Source organism: Plecotus auritus, assembly GCF_963455305.1.
Source record: "Plecotus auritus genome assembly, chromosome: 3".
In the NCBI taxonomy this organism is placed as follows: Eukaryota; Metazoa; Chordata; class Mammalia; order Chiroptera; family Vespertilionidae; genus Plecotus; species Plecotus auritus.
The window spans coordinates 112,398,989-112,407,152 of NC_137772.1; positions in this window are offsets into that span (position 1 = coordinate 112,398,989).

Here is an 8,164-nt window from a genome sequence, read left to right on the forward strand (position 1 = left end):
GGAGCGAGTATGCAAATTAACCCAACCAAGATGGCTGAGGCCACAGAGAGAGCAGGAGGGTTGGGTTTTTCCAGCAATAGAGCATACCAAGCTTTCTGCCTGCACTGGCTGGCCCATGCCTCCGCTCAAGGCTATAAGTTTCAATTATAGAAGATAAATCCCAGATACTAGGGCCTCCTCTTGGGTTGCCAGGGGGCGTGGCCAGCCTACAAACCACCACAGGCCCCTCACCCAGCTGCCCCATGCCCCGAGAAAACCCCCACCCTGATCTGGGACATCCTTCAGGGCAAACCAGCCGGCCCCCACCCATGCACCAGGCCTCTATCCTATCTAATCCTATCTAATAAAAGAATAATATGCAAACTGACCATCACTCTAACACACAAGATGGCTGCCCACATGTGGACAAAGATGATTGCTCCCATGTGGACACAAGATGGCCACCACAAGATGGCCAGCATGGGAGGGCAGTTAGGGGTGACCAGACCAGCAGAGGGAAGTTGGGGGCAACTGGGTTGGCAGGGAATGGCAGTTGGGGAGGGGGGACCAAGGCCTGCAGGGGAGATCAGTTGGGGGTGACAAGGCCTGCAGGGGAGAGCAGTTAGGGGCAAACAGGCTGGCAGGGGAGCAATTAGGCATCAATCAGGCTGGCAGGGGAGTGGTTAGGGGGTGATCAGGCTGGCAGGCAGAAGTGGTTAGGGGCAATCAGAAAGGCAGGCAGGGAGCAGTTGGGAGCCAGCAGTCCTGGATTGTGAGAGGGATGTCCGACTTTCCTCGAGGGGTCCCAGATTGGAGAGGGTGCAGGCTGGGCTGAGGGACACACCCCCCTGAGCAAGAAATTCATGCACTGGGCCTCTAGTATATATAAATATATGTATGTGTGTGTGTGTGTGTATGTATATATATATGTATATATGTATACATATATATACATGTATATATACAAATATGTATGTGTGTGTGTATATATATGTATGTAGATATATATATATATATATATATATATATATATATATATATATATATATAAAAGGCCCAGTGAGTGCATGAATTTGCATGGGTGGGTCCTGCCATTCTGGCCAGGAGGAGGGGACATGGGTGGTTGGCCGGACTGCCTGCTGGTCAAGGGGATAATTTGCATATTAGCTTTTTATAATATAGGACATACACTGAGTGGCCAGATTATTATGCATTCAGAGATCATAATAATCTGGCCACTCAGTGTATATTTTGAGCATAAAGTATTTTCAAATACTTTCTAGGGTGAAAGCTGTAGTACAGATGACATAATGCCCAGTGAGTGCTCTTAGGAAGTTAACTGCTCATAGGTGCCAGCCTCGATCCTGATGAGCTATGCACTCTAATATGGGGCCCACTCAACAGCCAGCCAATCTTCTTTTGTTTCTTTGCTATTTTAAAAAGGAAAAAATATTGGCTCTTGACTTCCATAATTCTGTTGATGGGTGAGTAGGGCAATGACCGGCTCCCAATCAAACTTATTTTGTCTTTTTATGAAGAATCTGGCCCTTCCATGAATGTTGTAAGCAATAAAGTGAGCTGTTCTAATCTATATATTGGATTGAGAACTTGAAATGTAGAGTAGGCTTTATAATTATGCTAGAGGCCCGGTGCATGAAATTCGTGCACGTGGGTGTGTGTCTCTCAGCCCAGCCAGCACTCTCTCCAATCGGGACCCCTCAAGGGATATCAGACTGCCCGTTTAGGGCCGATTCTAGTAGGATCGGGCCTAAATGGGCAGTTGAACATCCCTCTCACAATCCAGGACTGCTGGCTTTCAACTGCTTGCCAGCCTGCCTGCCTTCCTGATTGCCCCTAACCACTTCTTCCTGCAAGCCTAATCACCCCCTAACCACTCCCCTGCCAGCCTGATTGATGCCTAACTGCTCCCCTGCCAGCCTGTTTGCCCCTAACTGCCCTCCCTTGCAGGCCTAGTCACCCCTAACTGCCCTCCCCTGCAGGCCTGGTCTCCCCCAATGCTCTCCCCTGCAGGCCTAGGTTCCCCCCCAACTGCCCTTCCTTGCTGACCTTGTCACCCCCAACTTCCCTCCTCTGCCGGCCTGGTCACCCCTAACTGCCCTTCCTGCAGGCTTGATTGCCCCGAACTGCCCTCCCTTGCAGGCCTGGCCCCACTCTTCCCCTGCTGGCCTGATCGCCCACAACTGCCCTTCCTTGCAGACCTGTTGCCTTCCAACTGCCCTCCCCTGCAGGCCATCTTGTGGCGGCCATCTTATGTCCACATGTGGGCAGCCAACTTTGAACACATGGGGCAGCCATCTTGTGTGTTGGAGTGATGGTCAATTTGCATATTACTCTTTTATTAGATAGGCTAGAGGCCAGGTGCACAGGTGGGGGCCGGCTGGTTTGCCCTGAAGGGTGTCCCAGATCAGGGTGGGGGTTCTCTTGGGGTAAGGGGCGGCCTGGATGAGGGGCCTGTGGTGGTTTGCAGGCCGGCCATGCACCCTGGCAACTCAAGCGGAGGTCCTGGTATCTGGGATTTATTTATCTTCCATAGTTGAAACTTTGTAGCCTTGAGCAGAGCCAAGCCTCCTGCTCGCTCCGTGGCCCCCGTCATTTTTGTTTGGATTTACTTATCTTCTATAATTGAAAATTTGTAGCCTTGAGCAGAGGCCTGTGCTGTCCAGGGTGTGCAGGAAAGCTTGGCTTCCTCCATTGCCAGGGACACCCTAGCCTCCTGCTCTCTCTGTGGCCGCAGCCATCTTGGTTGGGTTAATTTGTATACTTACTCCTGATTGGCTGGTGGGAATGGCTTGTGGGTGTAGCAGAGGTAGAGTCAATTTGCATATAGCTCTTTTATTAGATAGGATGGATGTCATCTCTGTGACTTTGAAGTAAAAAGAAGAATAAATTATATTGTATTCTATATTCATGGATTGGAAGCTGAGCATTCTTATTCACTGATTTAGGTGATTAGGCAATTAACAAAAAAATTTCAAGTTAAAAAACAAGTTATGCTATATGGTGTAAGAATATTCTTTTCCAAATTTTCCTTTCAGATTCATTGTAAAATAGACAATGTTATTGTGCTGATTTTTATCTAAAAAGTCATTTTATATTATAGAAAAATATTTTATTCAAAGATTAGAAATGGAAGAGTAATAGTTTAAAAAATAAGCAAGTGACACGTGAGGTTCCCCTTACTCCCTCATTATAAAGATATTTTGGAATCCAAAGTGCCATTGTGTCTCTTGATGTTAATGACTTTGTATTTTTATCTAAAAATTCCTTAACAATTAATGGCAAAAAAACAAAAGCTAAATTCATGTGTATCAAGAGAATAAAAATAAATAAATAATGTTTCAAAGAGTACCAAAATTTTGCATTGGATGTACTGATTTTAAGCTCATTGTTAAGAAGTAAAAATTGTCTCCCATTCCTTTCTAAAAGATTTAGTTGGAAAAAAACTGGTGTAAGAAGAGAACTTTAGCAGGAGTTTCTTTTAATTTTTAAAAATTCTTTATTGTTTAAAGTATTACATATGTCTCCATTTCCCCAATTGGCCTCTCCATGGCTGCTCCCACCTCCACCCCCAACACATGCCCTCACTCCCTATTGTCTGTGTCCATTGGTTATGCTTCTATGCATACATGCAAGTCCTTTGGTTGATCTCTTACATCACCCTCCCACCCTCCCCTGCCTTCCCTCAGAGGTTGGATGGTCTGTTCGATGCTTCTAAGTCTCTGGATCTATTTTTGTTCATCAGTTTATGTTGTTCATTATATTTCACAAATGAGTGAGATAATGTGATATTTATCTTTCTCTCCAGGACCATCGATGCTGTTGCCAATGGTAGGAGTTCCTCCCTTTTTACAGCACTGTAGTATTCCATTGTGTAGATGTACCACAGCTTTTTAATCTATTTATCTGCTGATGGGCACTTAGGCTGTTTCCAAATCTTAGCTATTGTAAATTGTTCTGCTATGAACATAGGGGTGCATATATTCTTTCTGATTGGTGTTTCTAGTTTCTTGAAATATAGTCCTAGAAGTGGGATCACTGGGTCAAATGGCAGTTTTATTTTTAGTTTTTTGAGGAAACTCCATACTGTTCTCCACAGTGGCTGCACCAGTCTGCATTATCACCAGCATTGCATGAGGGTTCCTTTTTCTCTGCATCCTTGCCAACACTTGTCATTTGTTGATTTGTTTATGATAGCCATTCTGACAGGTGTGAGATGGTACCTTATTGTCATTTTGATTTGCATCTCTTGAATGATTTGTGACTTTGAGCATGTTTTCATATGTCTCTTGGCCTTCCTTCTGTCTTCTTATGAAAAATATCTATTTAAATCTGTTGCCCACTTTTTTTTTATTAGGGTATTATATGTGTACATATCTTACCATTGCCCCCCCACCCCACTCCCATACATGCCCTCAGCCCCCAATGTTTTGCATCCGTTGGTTACTCTTATATGCATGCATATAAGTCCTTCAGTTGATCTCTTATTTCCCCCACCTCTCCCTAACCTTACTGCTGTAATTTCACGGTCTGTTTGATGCCTTACTGCCTCTGTATCTATCTTTTTGTTCATCAGTTTATAATGTTTTTCATTATCCCCAAATGAGTGAGATCATGTGGTATTTTTCTTTCATTGACTGGCTTATTTCACTTAGCATAATGTTCTCTAATTCCATCCAGGTGCCTACAAATGGTAGTAATTCCTTCTTTTTTATGGCAGCATAGTATTCCATTGTGTAGATGTACCACAGTTTTCTTTTTTTTTTCCATTTTTTTATTGAGGTATTATATGTGTACATATCTTACCATTGCCCCCCCCACCACCACACTCCCATACATGCCCTCACCCCCCAATGTTTTGCATCCGTTGGTTACTCTTATATGCATGCATACAAGTCCTTCAGTTGATCTCTTATTTCCCCCACCTCTCCCTAACCTTACTGCTGTAATTAGACAGTCTGTTTGATGCTTTACTGCCTCTGTAACTATCTTTCTGTTCATCAGTTTATAATGTTTTTCATTATCCCCAAATGAGTGAGATCATGTGGTATTTTTCTTTCATTGACTGGCTTATTTCACTTAGCATAATGTTCTCTAATTCCATCCGGGTGCCAACAAATGATAGTAATTCCTTCTTTTTTATGGCAGCATAGTATTCCATTGTGTAGATGTACCATAGTTTTCTGATCCAGTCATCTGCTGACGGGCACCTAGGCTGTTTCCAAATCTTAGCTATTGTAAATTGTGCTGCTATGAACATAGGGGTGCATATATCCTTTCTGATTGGTGTTTCTGGTTTCTTAGGATATATTCCTAGGAGTGGGATTACTGGGTCAAATGGGAGTTCCATTTTCAGTTTTTTGAGGAAACTCCATACTGTTCTCCACAGTGCCTGCACCAGTCTGCATTCCCACCAGCAGTGCATGAGGGTTCCTTTTTCTCCGCATCCTCGCCAACACTTGTCGTTTGTTGATTTGATGATAGCCATTCTGACAGGTGTGAGATGATATCGCATTGTCGTTTTGATTTGCATCTCTCGGATAATTAGTGACTTTGAGCATGTTTTCATGTGTCTCTTGGCCTTCCTTCTGTCTTCTTTCGAAAAGATTCTATTTAGGTCCATTGCCCATTTTTTTATTGGATCATTTATCTTCCTTTTATTAAGTTGTATAAGCTGCCTGTAGATGTTGGAAATTAAACCTTTATCAGTGATACCATTTGCAAATATGTTCTCCCATACAGTGGGGTTTCTTGTTGTTTTGTTGATGGTTTCTTTTGCTGTGCAAAAGCTTTTATTTTGATGTAGTCCCATTTGTTTATTTTCTCTTTGGCTTCCATTGCCCTAGGGGCAGTATCACTGAAAAAGTCCTTTTGGCATATGTCTGAGATTTTGCTGCCTGTGGATTCCTCTAGTATTTTTATGGTTTCCCGTCTTATATTTAAGTCCTGTGTCCATTTTGAGTTTATTTTTGTGTATGGTGTAAGTTGGTGATCTAGTTTCATTTTTTTGCATGTATCTGTCCAATTTTCCCAACACCATTTATTGAAGAGACTGTCTTGACTCCATTGTATGCTCATGCCTCCTTTGTCAAATATTAATTGCGCATATTGGTTTGGGTCGATATCTGGATTCTCTATTCTATTCCATTGATCTATATGTCTGTTCTTGTGCCAGTACCAGGCTGTTTTGAGAACAGTGGCTTTGTAATACAGCTTGAAATCTGGTATTGAGATCCCTCCTACTTTATTCTTCTTTCTCAGGATTGCTGTGGCTATTCAGGGTCTTTTTTTATTCCAGATGAATTTTTGGAGAGTTCTTTCTAGGTCTGTGAAATATGCCGTTGGTATTTTAATGGGGAGTGCAATGAATCTATATATTGCTTTGGGTAGTATGGACATTTTAATGATGTTGATTCTACCAATCCATGAACATGGTATGTTCTTCCATCTGTTTACATCTTCCTCTATCTCTTTTTTCAGTGTCCTGTAGTTTTCCGCATATAGGTCTTTTACCTCCTTGGTTAGGTTTATTCCTAAGTATCTTAATTTTTTTGGTGCGATGGAAAATGGGATTGCTTTTTTAGTCTCTCTTTCTGTAAGTTCACTGTTGGTGTATAGAAATGCCATAGATTTCTTGGCATTAATTTTGTATCCTTCTACATTGCTGAATTCATTTATTAAGTCTGTTAGTTTTTTGATGGAGTCTTTCGGGTTTTTTATGTACAATATCATGTCATCTGCAAATAAGGACAACTTTACTTCTTCTTTTCCAATTTGGATGCCTTTTATTTCTTCTTCTTGTCTAATTGCAATGGCTAATACTTCCAGTACTATGTCAAACAGGAGTGGTGAGAGTGGGCATCCCTGTCTTGTTCCTGTTCTTTGGGGAAATGGTTTTAGTTTTTGCTCTTTGAGTATGATGTTAGCTGTGGGTTTATCATATATAGCTTTTATTATGTTGAGGTATGATCCTTCTATTCCCACCTTGTTGAGAGTTTTTATCAAGAAAGGTTGTTGGATTTTGTCAAATGCTTTTTCTGCATCAATAGATATGACTCTGTGATTTTTATCTTTCAATTTGTTTATGTGATGTATCACATTTATTGATTTTCGGATATTGTACCATCCTTGCATTCCTGGGATAAACCCTACTTGGTCATGGTGTATGATCTTTGTGATGTACTGCTGGATCCGATTTGCTAGAATTTTGTTGAGGATTTTGGCATCTACATTCATGAGGGATATTGGCCTGTAATTCTCCTTCATTGTGTTGTCTTTATCTGGTTTTGGTATTAGGGTGATGCTGGCTTCATAGAAGGAGCTTGGAAGTGTTCCTTCCTCTTGAATTTTTTGGAATAGAATGAGGAGGATAGGTTATAGTTCTTCCTTGAATGTTTGGTAAAACTCTCCTGTGAAGCCGTCTGGCCCCGGGCTTTTATTTGCCGGAAGCTCTTTGATGACTGCTTCAATTTCTTCCATAGTTACTGGCATATTGAGCTGTTTAGATTCTTCTTGATTGAGTTTTGGAAGTTTATATTTTTCTAGGAATATGTCCATTTCCTCCAGGTTGTCCACTTTGTTGGAATAGAGTTGTTCGTAGTATTTTTTAACAATCCTTTGTATTTCGGTGGGATCTGTCGTTATTTCACCTCTTTCATTTCTGATTTTGTTTATTTGGGTCCTCTCTCTTTGCTTCTTGGTGAGCATGGCTAGAGGTTCATCAATCTTGTTTATCCTTCCAAAGATCCAGCTCTTGGTTTTGTTGATCTTTTGTATTGTTTCTTTGGTCTCTATGTCGTTTACCTCCGCTCTGATCTTTATTATTTCCTTCCTTCTGCTTACACTGGGCTTTTCTTGTTGCTCTTTTTCTAACTCTTTGAGTTGTTGGGTTAGGTAATTTATTACCATTGTTTCTTGTTTTTTGCAGTAGGCTTGTAGAGCTATGAACTTCCCTCTCAAGACTGCTTTCGCTGTGTCCCATAGATTTTGGATTGTAGTGTTTTCATTGTCATTTGTTGCCATGATGTTTTTTATTTCTTCTTTGATCTCTCTGGTAACCCAGTCATGGTTTAATAGCATGCTGTTTAGCCTCCATGTGTTTGATTTCTTTGGGTTGTTTTTATTGTAGTTGATTTCCAGTTTTATGCCACTGTGGTCTGTTAAGATG